Source organism: Microtus ochrogaster, chromosome 7 (genome assembly GCF_000317375.1).
Source record: "Microtus ochrogaster isolate Prairie Vole_2 chromosome 7, MicOch1.0, whole genome shotgun sequence".
NCBI lineage: Eukaryota > Metazoa > Chordata > Mammalia > Rodentia > Cricetidae > Microtus > Microtus ochrogaster.
Window position 1 is genome coordinate 71,991,372 of NC_022014.1, and position 15,226 is coordinate 72,006,597.

At 53.4% G+C, this 15,226-nt stretch overlaps 1 protein-coding gene across 5 annotated transcripts in view; it reads left to right on the forward strand.

Annotated features, from left to right (window-relative positions):
• The first annotated feature begins 12,713 nt into the window (after nt 1-12,713).
• Axin2 (axin 2) overlaps nt 12,714-15,226 on the forward strand; it is a 30,370-nt gene continuing 27,857 nt past the window's right edge. The window contains exon 1 of one of the 5 annotated variants that reach the window (XM_026780655.1): nt 12,714-12,947. The gene's annotated coding sequence lies outside the window, so the exon portion shown is untranslated. The other 4 variants (XM_013347639.2, XM_026780656.1, XM_026780657.1 and 1 more) reach the window with 4 other exon arrangements.

The window sequence follows — 15,226 nt, forward strand, 5'->3', positions numbered from 1 at the left end:
TCCTGCATCATGGCTCTATCACCTGACCTGTCACCATAGAACATTCTGCCCCGCAACCTAGGAAGTCTACATGATTTACTCAGACAATCCCTGCAAGTCTATATGACCTGAATACTTTAGAAGTTGTTCAGGAATAGGCAAGATGATTCTGGACTCTTTTAACTGTGTTCTGGGAGCCTGGTCCTTTTCATAGGGCAATTATGGTGGTTCCTTGGGAGAGGTCACAGAGTGATTGGTCCCTGACTAAATTTACACTGCCATTGTTTGGTTGGGTGGTTGACTGATCAGATTATTTGGAGACAAGGTCTTACTTTTTGTTAGCCCAGGTTGCCCTGGAACTCATGGCAGTCTTATCTCTGCACGACAAGTGTTTGCATTATGGGCACAAACCTCCACACTCACACTGTTATCCCTAGTTACACCCAAAGCTAAGACTACAGACTATCACTGCTCCCTTCCTGGCCAGTCTCAGGGGACACCAGGGACAGCTCAGGCTACACAACTCATGTAGACATGGCAGGTCTGCCGCCTCATGACCTTTCTTCTCTCATCCAGTGAACGTGGCCGCTTCAAGCCGAGCTACGCCATTCACATTCAATCCCTTCCTTGTCTGCAGAGGACCCGGGCGGCCTAAGGGGCCTGACTCACGAGGAAGCTGGAGCCAGAGCTGGAATACAGGCCTCTGAGCCCAAGCTGGGTAGTCACCGAGGTTCTCCTGATTATACACTCAGATGGTAGGAACTGGAAAAAGTAATAAAACACCTCCTTACTTTTTTGGCCCTGGTCCTTAAATATAGCAGCACCGGGGCTAGGGTTGTAACTCATTTTTGGGAGAATGCTTGCCTAGCTTGCCCAAAGCCCTGGGTCCCAGCCCTAGAATGACATCAATCGTGTGTTGTAGGACATTATTTTAAGCTGTGTTGCTTTTGTTTATGCTACATTTGTTTAGCTCTGTGAAGCTGTGATTCTTTGCCTGTCTAAAACACCTGGTGGTCTAATAAAGAGCTGAATGGCCAATAGTGAGGCAAGAAGGATAGGCAGGGATGGCAGGCAGAGAGGATAGAGAGAGAGAGACCCAAGGAGCAATGAGAGAACAAGGAGAGGAGGACGTGAGGGGCCAGCCAGCCAGCCAGCCAGCCACCCAGCCAGCCAGCCAGCCAGCTAGCCAGCTACACAAACCAAGCTAAGGCCAGGTGTCCATAACTAAGAATAAGACTCTATGTGTGATTTGTTGGGGAGCTAGGTGGTGGGACCCTCAAAAAGCCAAAAGAGTAAAACATTGCACTACAACCTGTGAAGGCAAGAAGCTCAAGAAGTTCTCGGTCATCATTGTCCTAGGCTTGTGAGTGAATTTGAAGTCAACCTGGGATATACTACCAGCTTCGTAGGTCTGCGTCTATTACTCAGAGTAGAACCTTAAGGCTGCAGCAGGGTCTATGAAAGAGGACCTAAGATGGGCAGCGCTGAGCCCTAGACTTCAAGGCAGATGAGCTCTGGGTGGCAGAACTCATCCGTCCATCCATCCATCCACCCATCCAGGAAAGGAAATTTATGCAGTAGCTCTTCCAGTCCTGAATGCTTGCCCTGCCCAAGATGACATCAGTTCACCTTAAATTCCCTGACTTATGGGAGGCAGTTGGGGAACCTTGAACTGCTCATGTCCTCTCCTAATCTTTCAGCTTTGGTCAGTGGCTGTTGTCAAACTTGTACAAGTACCGAGAGTAGCGGAGCAACTACACAGGGTTCTTCGCTTTCCCCTCACATCTGGCCCACTCTCTTCCAGTACCTCAGCTTTGCCAGATGGGGCCTCCGCATGGCACAGGATGTGAGCAATCACTTCAGCTCCCCGTCACCAACCCATTCAGGGGGCGCAGTGCTGGGTTTAGTACACCACAGCCACCATCATGACATTCCTAACGCTGAGCCAGGCAGTCTACACTGTACTATCGGCATTGCATATTGGACCATACCAGGCAGACTGCAGCTAGGCAGTATAGCCTACTACAGCTCTGAAATGTTACTCGACAGTAATAGTGTCTACCTCGGGGAGTGGCTGAGTGGGCAAGAGAATGAGGTGACTGGGTGCGGCCAGCCCACAGGAAGCGCCTCCTCACTGGAGCTGTCCCTATTGGATTATTATCTGGAACCTTTGGAAGCCTGTCTCTGCCCTTGATCAGCACACCTCTGTTCTTTCTTCCATCCCACCCCTCCCCCACTCCTCTTCCTTGATCCTCCTCCTCCTCCTCCTCTTGAGCTCTGAAGCAAAGATTCAAATATCTTGGTGGGGGGGGGGAGTTAGGGACCAGGCTGTCTGCTGGAAGCCCTTGAAGCTCTTATCAGAGACGAACTGTTAATGACTCTGTCTCCGGTTTATGGCAGCTCTTCCCACTCCTTTATGGCCTCTTTTACTGCTCCCTTGGTCCTGCAGGTTCAGACAGGGCCGCCGTTTGTGAGGGAAGATGGCGCCAAGGACAGAGCAAAGATGGCATCAAGGACAGAGGGTCTGTGCTGGTGGAAGTGGGTTAGGAGCCTCAAACTCACCTCCCGCTGAGAACCAGATCTGGGGTTGCCTGTGGCTGCAGACAGGTCAGCCTAGAAGACTGTGGTTATACCCAATACCACACTTACGGGGCTGCATTTGATCACTGTGCCCAGGGCTCCAGGTAGCTTCCTAGGTTTACCCTCATAGGATGCATGTCTCTAATGACTGTTTTCAGTGCCAGCAACAGGGTGGGCACTATTCCTACTGTAGTATCTCCATTCCCTGGTGAGCTTGGAGGCGAGCCGGGTGTGCATGCAGGAAACGTAAGAAGGTTAAGGGTCATTTCATATAGGCAACCCTTTTTACAAAAGAGTTATTGGTCCTTACTGGTATTTTATGGATTGAGAAATGAATGTTTAAGAGGCCATACAACTAGGCTTGGGTTTAACTCGGTTGGTGTGGTGATTGCTTAGTTTGAACAAAGCCCTGAACTCCACCCTCTGGCACCAGATAAACCATTTGTGATTGGAATCTCTGTGGAGTCTCAACCCCTCGGGAGGTGGAAGCAGGAGAGTCAGAAGTTCAAGTTCATTATTCCTGAGCAACTACTCCTAAATCAAGGCCGTCCTAGGGTACATGGAGACCCTGTCTCTGATATATAATAATAATAATTAATAATAATAATAATAATAAACAAGTGGACATGCCACTTAATACAATGCAAAGAGCATTGCCATGATTACCATTCTGTGGGGCTTGGGGGGGGGGATGAGTACAAGAAAAAGATCTTTATGTTTAACACAGACACAAACTTGTTTCCACCCTGGAATATTTTCCACCTGAGATTGGCTCCATCCGGAGTCCAGAACTTAGGCACACTGAGGACTAAATGTCCAACCTGAGGGACCCTGATGAAGCGGCCCGTGGCCATAGCACCTTCGCTCTTGGAAGACTGGCCGTGAACCACAGAAAGATAAAATGAAAGCCAAGATCTTCCCTGCCTTGCCTTAGGAAGACATTTGTTACCAGGAAGCTGAGAATTTAAGGCCAGGCAGTGGTGATGCCCGCCTTTAGTCCCGGCACTCCGGAGGCAGAGGCAGACGGATCTCTGTGAGTTCGAGGCCAGCCTAATCTACAGAGTGAGTTCCAGGACAACCAGGACTATAGAGAAACCCTGTTTCAAAACACACACATTTCCTGGGGGCATTGGTATCCATTAGGGCACCACTTTCATCACCTTAGGCTACCTATTTTTATCCCCCACTTCAAGGAAAGGAGGGGATAAAATAAGCAGCCCTGCCCCCCACACACACCCTGAGGGGGGGAAACATGCAAGGAATACCCCTAGTGGGAAATGGGACCTGGCCAGGATGACTCCCTTAGTTTGGGGTGTTTTGTTTTGTTTTCTAAGATGGCTAACCCTACCCTAGTGTTTCCAGGGCCCCAGCTGAGTCCTAGGCCTTTCAGCGCAGCACCAATCTAATCCCTACAGCTACGTGCCCAAGCCTTTCACATCTGGGGAAACCAAGGCACAGAGGAAGGAAGGAATGATGGCTCTGCAGGGGGTGGGGAGCTGGTGGGGGGGACCAAGGCATAGAGGAAATAGAGGAAGGAAGGAATGATAGCTCTGCGGGGGGTAGCGGAGAGAGAGCTCTTCCTCCCCCCCCCCCTCCAGAGCATCCAAGCTTAACCCTTAAGCCCCTCTCCTGGTCATAGCTTTAAACTTTCAGATAAAGGAAGTACCTCCCGCCAAGTGTGGTGCTGCAATGTGCTGGCTGAGGCAAGAGGATCGGATCCCCTACTAACAAGGAAAAGAAGAAGGAAAGGAGGGAGGGGAGGGGAAGACCACCTCCTGGGTTCACATTCTCTAAACCTTCCTGGGCCAGTGTGGCCCAGCTTGCCTCTCTCAGTTTCTATGGGATTCTGGAAAGGGCAGTACTTCCTCTGACCTGGGCCCTATGGCCTCTCCTTAGCGTCTCAAGACCATATTGGTGCCCTCCTAGTTCACACCAACCCTTCTTTTGTGTGTGCGCCCTCGCGCGCGCGCGCGCGCACACACACACACACACCTACACCCCAAATTTGATCGCCGGGTTATTGGTACCCTCCTCCCCACTCTGACCCTCGCCCACGTGGCAGGCTGCAGAGGGCAGGGCTCTACCCTTCTACCACGGGCAGGCCTGGCACCCATAACATCAGACTGCATCCTCTTTGCTCCCAGCCCCACAGGCTCCCTGGGAAATGACCAGGCCTCTGTTTGGTAGAGCTACCATCTCAGGAATGTGCAGATCCTCCACCTGGGGTTTAAGGCCGACTTCGTCACACCTGCACGTTCAGAGGAGGGGATCCCCTAGGCATGGGTGGGGGGAAGGGAGTAGGCAGGAAGCCTGTTTTTGTTAGGATAGAAAAGAGCAAGAGTCGAGGGGTAGGGAGGGTCAAGTCAGTGAAAGATGAGGCCAGTTTGGGTGAAGCAGGTGCACGACCTACACCAAGTGGGTGGCCTCCAGCGAGAGCGGAAATGGACTAAAGACCTCCGACATCCCACCCAGTTCACACTCCCCCCCCCACCGGGTGGTGGGGCTTTACTGGCGAGCGTCTTCCTCGGTCTTGACCTCTAGAAGCGATTCAGCAGCTGGGGGTGTCCCCAGGGTGCCCTCCAAGTATCCACCACCTGGACACCGGCCGGCCCCTCCCCCACCTCCTGGGCAGGCAGCCGTCTGACACTTGGGCCTCTCACCTCTCGGCCTCAGGAAAGGCCTTGCCAACTCTGATCCCACCCAGGACCAGACACGCCCACAGGGAGGAAACTTTCTCGCCACACCCCCGGGCCCCCCTGTGACTGTGTTTTCTGACTCACAGACCCTGATCATCTTCTGAGCTGTGAACTAAACGGAGGATTCCGGGTTTTACCAAGCTAGGTAGAGGAAGCACACTGGGCAGTCAATTTCGAGGTGTGCAGCAAGAGTTTGCCCTGGGGACAGGACGGTAGCCCCAGCTAAGCTTCGTTCCTACCTCACCTTCCTCCGAGGTCAGATTCCAGAACTCCTTTCCTGAAAAGCTGGGCACACTTGTTTATGCCACTTAATTCCCCTACAACGTCTCTTTAATGCTGGGACGACTCGTTGAGCAGGGTTTTACAGTTTCAATAATTAGTCTATCTTTTTTTTTTTTAATGCCCTAAAGTTATCTGTGAAAGTATTTTTCCGAGGAAGTCCAGGAGGATGGGCTCAGTGCATACCTTTGATTTTGTTTGGGAAGCTAGCAATGTTTCTGCCGAGAAAACCAGTATCTTCAACCCCAGTGATCTTGGGACCGTTTCTCCGTTCAGAGGACACAGTCTCAGGGAACTTTCTCCTCTAAAAAAAAAATCATCAAGACTTCCTCGGGCCGCTCCCTGCTCCACCGGTATTTGACTGGCATTCGGAAGCGCCTTCCCCAAGATCATCATTCCAGGCGTTAGCCGCCCCCACCCTCCAGCCCTGGTTTTAACACTGCATTTAAATCAGAGCTACTCTCCTCGGCATCTTTTGTTCGGGTCTAGCACCCCTCCAGTGAGATCGGTTTCCTTCCTTGTAATCTGTCAAGAGTAGCTGGCCAATATTATCCACGTTCTGACATAGTAAATCCTACCTCTTCATTTAGTGCAGCTGGGGAAGCAACGTGGGCAAAGGTGGCATTTGAGTGTGATCCCGCCCGCTCTGTAATCAGTACAATCTCATAATGACTCGGTTTTCTTCTCATAATCTCTTTGGAGAGTTTTGATATATTTTTATAAAGGTCCAGAAGCCTTTGAAGAGCTTCAAACGTGCTCTAATTGTGGCCAGTTCACGCTGCGGGGGCCCCCCCTTCCCACCCCAGTGTGTTCTTATCTAATGAAGGACAAGAAGGGTTCACGCCCCCAGTGTGCCTTGCAACCTGGTTCTTTTGCAAGAGGAGCTGACAGGGCAAAAGTGTTATCTGAGGGATCTGAGTTTGCTGCTCCCCTCCCTGAGGGATGGGTCTTAATCTGTGGCTTCAGAATCTGGGTTTGGCCTGCACGCTCAGGGTTTCCTGTGACTTCGCAGGTAAACTAGGCCCTGGGCCCTCAGGGCCTTTGCAAGATTTAGCTGGGGACTGGCTTCCAGATCTCTCACCTGGTTGGTGTGAGGGCTGTTTCATAATCCCAGTGAAAACATTGCAGACAGAAGTTAGTTTTGAGCAAGACACAGTAGGTGTGTGTGTGTGTGTGTGTGTGTGTGTGTGTGTATGTGCGCGCGCGCTCACAGGCTGCTGCTACTTTTAATCCCAGCGTTCAGGAGGCAGCATTGGGTGAATTTCTGTGAGTTTTATGCCAGGTCTGATCTACAAAGAGTTCTAGGCTAGTCAAGTCTATACAGTGAGATTGTCATCACAACCTTTTAAAAGCTAATCTCAGATGGGACACCCCATCACCTCATCAGAAGGCTGCCAATCAGTTCCACCTGTGGTCAAGGGGTGGGACCTGCACAGGGCTTGGATGCTAAGTAGGGATCTTAGAAACAACCCAGGGTGGATCCTAAGGAGACCCACTAAAGGCTTGGCTTTGGCGGGCACACATACACTCTTGCCCACAATCTACCTCTGCCATTCCCTGAACCATATGCCAGGCACCGAACTAAGACTCCACGTTCATAAAGCACAGTTGGTTCCTGACTTGAGAGGGGCCCCGACTGAGTAGATAAATACAGAAAAGTACAGGGCCCAAGTGTGGCAGGAGTTTAGAGGGCAGGAGCCACTCCACGCCCACGGGAGCCAGCCCAGGACATGAGGGGAGAACCTGGAGAGTAGAGAGTAGCGGGCACCCAGGGGATCCCGCAAAGGGGTGGAGGGGGATATGAGCCACCATGTGGGATTGTATGGGGTGAGGATGGGTAAACAACAGAAGGAAGCTGGAGATGGCGCAGAAAGGCCTTCTGATGGGCCATGCTCAGGTCTAGCCCTTATGGAAAGTCTGTGGAGGGTCAGGGGAGGATTGGAAACCAAGAACTGACCAGGGCGGCTTTGGGTTGTGGGTGTGCAGTAGGATGGCGGTGTGGAGGGGGAGCCGGACCTCAGGCGTGGAGAGCCGTTAAAGGCTGTTGCTGCCCATGCTGGGATGTTGAGAGCTGTGGAACAGCTGTGGGTTTGGGAAGAAGGACGACGCCAGAGTTCTTAGGATGTAGGGTCAACAGCATTGGGAGAATGAACGTGGCGTTCCAAGGAGAAAGACAGGGAAGACTTGGACCACGTTTGTAAGGTAGACAGCAGGAGGATGGTGAAGCCATTGCCTTCCAGAAAGATGCCTGTCCCCCCACCCCCAACCCCATGAGGGACACTGTGGTACAGTGGCTTTGGGTTTGGTGTTCTTTGTTGTGCTGCCACAGAGGGGATATGCACTGTGAAGTACTGACCCAGGTCTCCTGAGGGCTAGGCGAGCACTCCGCTAGCTAAACTACACACAGAGCCTAGCATGTTTTAAACATGCTTAAATGGGAGGGACCTGTGGCTGGCTTAGCGAAATGTGACCATGATGAACTAAGACTGCAAAAGAGGCTGGAGTTACAACCTTAGGAGACCCTGGGCTCCATACAGTTCAAGGAATTCCCTGGAGAAGAAGCCCGAGGACAGAGCATCCCCCACCCATGAAAGGAAGATGAGGGATTCTCAGCTAAGGGAGGAGGAACCAAGGACAGAGCTGCTGTCCTGTAGGCTCCATGGCTTCACAAATAGGGGTTTTTCTTTTTCTTTTCTTTTTTTTTTTTTAAAGACAATCTCACTAGCTGGGACTGCTGGGTACACCGGCTGGCCTTGAACTCACAGAGATGCCCCTGTCTCTGCTTCCTGACACCTGTGCCACCATACTCAGCCAGATTTTTTTTTTAACCAGCTTGGAAATGGTTTGCTTGTGAGAGAGACTGTAATGGGTCCCCGAAAGTTACTCCGACCAGGTGCGGGGGCACAGCTGCAGCTCTGGTAGGTTATGTAAAAGGCAGAACACTCGGGGGTCTGATGTAGAGAAGTCTCTGAAACATAGAACAACATCTAGAAGGTTCTAGGGCAGGCTGGAATTCTGTAGAGCAGTCAATACTTCCACGATGACAAATCCTCCAGCACCCCAGCATGCCGCAATGTTCACAGAGAATCAAGAAACAAGGAAGAAAGAGAGGAAATGATTTCAAGCTCAGCTTATTTTTCCATTTTCCAGGAACCGTTTTGTTGTTGTTGTTGATGTTTGTTTTTGTTTTTTACTTAGCAAATGGGGCTAGGTGTGGTGACACATACCTTTAGCCCCAGTACTTAGGAGGCAGAGGTGGGCAGATCTGAGTTCAAGACCAGCCTAGTCTACAAAGAGTTTCAGGACAGCCAGGGCTGCACAGAGAAACCCTGTCTCGGGGTCAGGGGAAGCAAACAAAGGCTAGAGGAAGGGCTCAGATCACCTAGAGTTGGAGCTGCAGGCAGTTGCAGTTCACTTTACACGGATGGTGGGAATTGAACTTGCGTCTTCTGCAAGAGCAAAATGGGCTCTTAAATGCTGAGCCATCTCTCCAGCCCTTTTCCTGCTTGGTTTTTGATACCGTTGACTCCTGCTTACAAGTTCAGGTCAACTGAAAAAAAGCCAGGCTCTAAAGCCATGATCAAGAAGCTGCTGAGAACAGCCAGCAGTTTGTAGCTGATAGTATACTGCGAAGGCCTTTCCTAATCAATTCGATTAGAATTGGGGAGTTTTAAATTACCATCTTCCATGGTTTTCAACCTAACATACCAATGACAAACTTCTCCAGCTTCCTCAGAGCAACCTCACCTTCCCGTGTGAATTCAAAGCCCTCGGCATCCGTATTTTCTCTTCTGCATGAAGAGGTACTTACTTAGGAAGAGTGACAGGAAGTTGAGTCCAAGTACCGAGATGCCCATGGACATGACTGCTTCCATGAAAGACTGGGAGTTATCCAGGGGAGGCTGAAAGAGTTGAGCTCCTAGGGTCAAGGAACTGAATGAACTGTGCTTTGGAGGGATTTCAGACTGTCTTTTGGGAAAACATCTTGTTTTAGGGTTTCTATTGCTGTGAAGAGACACCACGACCACGGCAACTCTTACCAAGGGAAACCTTTCTCTGGGCTCGCTTGCACTTTCAGAGGTTTAGTCCATGATCGTCATGGCAGGAAGCATGGCAGTATGCAGGCAGCCATGGTGTCTAGATGAACAATAAATGACACCCACAGCGGTTGGGTGACCTTCAGTCTCAGCAATAGTTAGCCACATCTCCCTCTTCTCCCTTTCAACAAAGGAACATTGCTTAGGCTGGTATTTTTCCCCCAAGAAGGAAAAGCCAGAATTCCTGAATCTTAGAGAAATATCCCGGGTCTCAGCAACTCTGAAGTCCCAGCTGGCGTGACTTCCCCTCCACAGTGTTTTTTATGGAAGCTGCCTGGCTCTGAGATCTGGCCGGATGCCTCCCATGGAGCCTTTAGCCTTGTGTTCTGGTATTCTAGGATGTCAGCCCATGACTGAATTCCAGAAAAAGACCCCTCTCTGCTTTATTAAACTTGTCTCCCCTTGGCAGAGGGTACTGTCTATCCTCCGTACAGCTGCACTTTAAAGGCCGGAGGGCGAGTGAGCATGTGCAGAAACCCATCACCTTGCTTTCCAGTTTCCAGGCAACCATGCAGGATTACAACAAGTCACATGATAATGCTGCTGCCAGGGAGAGGAGGAAAATGGCAAACTGCTCTCTTGAGAAAGGTTGAGAATAAACGAAGGCTTTCGGATGCTCCTCCAGTTATATCAACAAGTAGTCGGAGACCCAATGCTAGAGAGGGCTTCCTGCTTCTCAGCAATCCCCCAGCCTCCTGCTAGATGTAAAGTGTTCACCTGAACATGAAGTTGGGGGAGGAAGGGGACCAGGCAGGGGTGAGCCAGCAGAGATGGGGAGCGGTTGGCCTGAGGTGACCCCGACACCTGCTGTGGAAGCCCAGCTCTTACAGGGGTTGTTCCTGAGAAGATCCAAGCCACAAGGGACTCCCCAGGCTGCACTGGGCTAAAAAAGGAGCAGGAGCATTCTCTGGTTTAAAGGCAGCCTGCGATGACTGTGAATGGCTGAGGGGCAGTGAGGGGTCAGTGGACACAACCAGGAGGGAAAGGAAAACCACCCAGGAAGGCCCAGTTTCCACTTCCTTCCTGAAAGTCTCCTCTTTTCTGAACCTTGTTTATTTTGATTTGGGATGGCTTGACTTTTCTTATGTCCTCTCCCCCACTCCCACAGATTTTGTGTGTGTGTGTGTGTGTGTGTGTGTGTGTGTGTGTGTGTGTGTGTGTGACATACATGAATACCCCTGGCTGTTTGCACTGTAGCTGCGTCTATGGTAGTCAGGGTTTCTCTCTACCTTGCTGCTTCAGGAACAACACCTCTGTGGCTCAGGACCCCCAGGAGGCACAGTTTTGCTGGGGTTGATTAAGGAGGTGTGTTTTCCTAGAGGTGGGTCTAGAGTTCCATATACCATTTCAGGGCCAGCAGCCAAGGGCAGTCAGGAGCGATGGACCCTGCAGGATTCTGGAAGGCAGACAGACTTTCCAGCCACCCAGTTACCCCATACCTAGTAGTTATCTCAGTGCCCAGATGCATCATGGGAACATGCTTTCTCTGGTCTTTCTGGGAAGGACCGCATTTCACAGCCTGGACTGTTGGCTCTCTACAGGTTGGCTCCTGGTGGCAGGGCAAGCTGGGTATATTGACCACGGACACAGAGGAGGTCCCCCTCATTTCTAGGCTGTTGACTTTGGAGGCTTGAGCCCTGGGGGTTCTCTTGTCCCTTGCCACAGCCCCAGTTCTTCTTCAGAAGAACCTGGGTGGCACTTGCTCTTTCCCTTTAGACAGTCATGTTTCTCACCTATTTCAAAGTTCCCAAAGCCGAGTGATTGTCCTTCGTTCATTTTGAAGTTAACAGGACAGACAAAATGAGTGGTTTGCAAGCTAAACCCGTGCACAGCAGGGTAGGGCCGGGGCTCTGGCTTTCTCCTCTTTCCTCTTTTTGGATTACTTTTCTGTGGGTTTTGTTGTTGTTACTTTGTTAGCGCTGTTGTTTTGAGACAGAGTCTTAAATAGCCCAGGCTGGCTTCAAATTTACTATGTTGGTCTTGGGATTCTCATTCTGTTGGTTCTATCTTTGGGGTGACAGCCAGCTGTCATCAACTCTGGTTTACTTGGTGTGGGGTGGGAGGGGGCAGGGGTGGAACCCAGGGCTTCCAGAGTTGTGTGCATTCAAGGTAATAGCTATACCAGGCTACATCCTCACCTCTATTTCCCCCCATAGGATGAAAAGATCATTAGTTCACCCATGAGGAAACATTCTACAATAGATACGTAAATAAATGCTCTGGACTTATGATATATTTTTAAGGGCTCTGCCTTATAAACATTTTGGGGAGAAGATGGGAAGGAATCCAAAGGTGACAATGGGGTAAATTTTTATACTTTTAACATTGCATGTGTGTGTGGGAGGCATTCCACGGCCGTTTAATATGTAACATATGGGATGGTGGCAGCCTTTTTGGAAGAGCGTATTGGGCACGAATTTGTTGAAAAGTCAGTGTGTGTACAAGGAAGGCTCTGACTGCCATGCAAGGTTGCAAACCGGGAAACTAATGGGTGTTCCCCGACTACAAAGCAGCTCCCCACCTTCACACAAACACGACCGCAAACTGTTCCTATATTAACTCAGATACTGGAACACAAGAGGGCACGCACGCGCACACACACACACACACACATATACAGACAGACAAACGCACGCACACACATGCAAACATGTGCCATGCCTTATGGGTCCCAGCCAGAGTATGCCCTAAGACACTTGGCCAGCGGATCCTAGGGCTACAGTTCCTTCCAGAAGGCCCTCCCAATCCAAATTTCCAGGGAAACTTGAATAAAGGTAGGAAAGTATTTGATGATGGGGGGTGGGCACGCTCTGCTTGCTTGCAGTTCTTGCGATGGCCAGAGTGCTACAAGGAACTGGCATTCCATAGCTTGAGAGCTCCAGGGCAGGCAGGGGGAGGAGGCATGAGCAAAAAGGCCGGAGAACTTGAAAGACGAAATCAGAACTCTGGCCGAGAGAGCCCCGGGGCCGCCGGGAGCCGGCGGGGGGCGGACAAGGACTGTGGAAGGGTTAACGCGGGAGCGGAGTGTGCGACGGGGGCCGGGGCGGGGCGGGGCAGAGCGGGCTCGCGCTGTCCCTTTAAGGAGGGCGGCGCGGGCCGGCCGAGCGCCGCTGTGATTGGCGCGGCGGGATCACTGGCTCCCTGAGCCCGGCCCGGGGGAGTCGGCTGGAGCCGGCTGTGCTTTGATAAGGTCCTGGCAACTCAGTAACGGCCCAAGAACGGGGAAATTAAAAATAAGCCCCCGATCGCAATGGATTCCGGGGCCACCCGGAGGCCAAGGCGCCCGCCTCCCCAACGGAGAGCTCAGCTGTAAAAGGTGGGGTCGGAGGTTCTGTCCCGGAGCAGCTGCTTGCAAGAAAGCTCGGGGAGGCTGGGGGCGGCTGGCAGCGGGGTACGGGGCCACGGAAGGGGGCAGGAGGGTGCAAGTCGTGGATAGCAGGGGGTGTGTGGGCTGTATGGCCCCCAGAGGGGCGCAGGAGCGTGCTGGGCTGGCCCGGGTGCGGCTCGCGTACCTCCCTTCCAGGACCGTGCGCTCGGCTCGCGCCTTTGAAGTGCACAGTTAAATCCACAGCGCAGTTTTTGTTGGAAGCGCCCGGAGGACATTTGGTGCGCCTAGTGACTGCTGGAAACAGGACCTGGGTTGAAAGCCGGCCGGGCGGGGGCCGGAGGGGCCGAGGGGCGGCCGCGGCGGGGGCGGAGGCCCACTCGGATCTTTTGCATAAAAGGGGCAGCGGGGCGCACGCTCCCCTCCCCGGTGCGGAGCTTGCTCTCGCCTCGGGATCGTTGTTTTCTGCGCACCCCCTCCTCCGCCTCCGCGAGATTCCTCATGTTCCCCTTGCCCGGGCGGGTCCGGGGGGGGCCCGGGGCTGCCTCTGCGAGTCCAGCGGGGGACCCGGGCCGGGGCCCTGCCCGCGGCGCCTGCGAGGTCTCGACGAGGAGTGCGCCAGCGGATCAATGGTGAGTGCGGAGGCCGCGGCGGTCGGGCGGCCCGCGCGCTTTGATGTGCGGGGCGGCGCTTTGAAGTTGGCAAGCCGGCTATTTCGGGGCGCGCTCCGGGCCGGCGCGGAGGGGAAGCTGCGGGCTCGGCGCCCAGCGCTCCGGGGGGTTTGGCCGGGCGGCCCAGCGCACGATGCGTCGGAGTCCCCCTCCCCAACGCGGGGCCCGGGGTGTCGGGGGGCCGGTCAGGGAGACTTCTCCAAGTGGCGTCGGGGTCTGAGGCGGAGACGGGCATCTCGCCCTCGGGGGTCGAGTCGCCGTGGGTGTGGATGAGTCGGGGTGTGCGTCTGCACGCGAGTGCCTTTGGAAGGTGGGATGAAAGGGTAGCGGCGCCCCCTCTTGCCCTCCCCGCCCCCTCCCACTTCTTTCCTCTCTCGTCTCCCCCTCCCAACCGCGGGTCCGCGCTTAGGTGCCCAGAGCGCTGGTGGAGGCTCAGTCTGAGCGCTGGACCGGCCTGAGTCCGGGGCGCTCGCGCCCCCCGCGTTTCTCCTCGCCGCCCCTTTTGCGGAGAGGCCGAGACTCGGCGCGTCGCCATTTCTGGACTAGGCGGCTGTTTTCCGTGCCTTTTCTACGGGAACCTCTGTGAGGCTTGACGCCTGGGAGTGACCCCCTATCCGGGCTCTCTGGTCCCCGGCCTCGCTCCTGGTGAACTGCGCACCGGGACACTGGAGGCGTTCGTTTGCAGTTGGGCCGGGGAGGGACGGGACCGGAGGGACTCAGAGGAGATGAGAGCCCGGCCTTGGCGGCCTTCATCTTCCAGGTAACGGCGTCTCACCACCTCCTCTGCGCCCGGGTGCCCGGCGCTACCCGCGGCCCCGCCACTTCGCGGGTTTGTGCTCAGCCTGGCGGCCGGAGGTCCAGAACTGGGGCGGGGTGCAGCCACCCAGGCCCGGGGTCTCGAGCAGCTGGCCCGGCGTTCCTCCCGGTTCCCCAGCCCGCCCCTGCCCTTCCTAGTTTGATCCTTCACTGGCTAGAGAGAGCAGCTTGTTTATTGGTTAGATAAGACTTCTTTTCTTTTGGAGAAAGAATGGCTTGGGATCAGTGGAGTTTGGGATTCTTGGCACTGGCTGTAGTAGCGTGAGACGCCTTCTGATCCGGTTTTGTTGGGTTCGCGGCTCCAGGAGGTGGATTGGGGGAGCCGGGGGCGGCGGGTCTCGAGGTTTCTCTTTTCTCTTTCAAAGTTTGAAGATCAAAGCCTCTTACATAGTGAACTGGTTTCTGCTTTGGGGAAGCGTAGAAGACAAGGGATGTAGACTGAACCACGTTCTTGGTGGAGAGTCTTGAGTACAGGCAACATTTTCGTCAGGAATATGGGGGTGCGTGCTGAATTCAGGAGTCCCTGAGCCCCTTTCCGCCGGTGCTGGGCGGGCTTTTTTTTTTCTTTTTTCTTTTTTTTTTTTCGGGCGAGGATCTTCTGTAAGAAGTGGGACGAGGGAGCGCAGAGGGAGGAGGTGGTGGGGGGAATGGGAACCAGATGCCGGGGAAGGGCACTTTGAGAGCTTGAGTTATCTATGCAGAACAGAGTGGGGAAGTTTTACAGAAATTGGTTTCACCTGCACTCAGCCGGGTTGTGGGAGGGGGTCCAGCTGGGCTACCCTG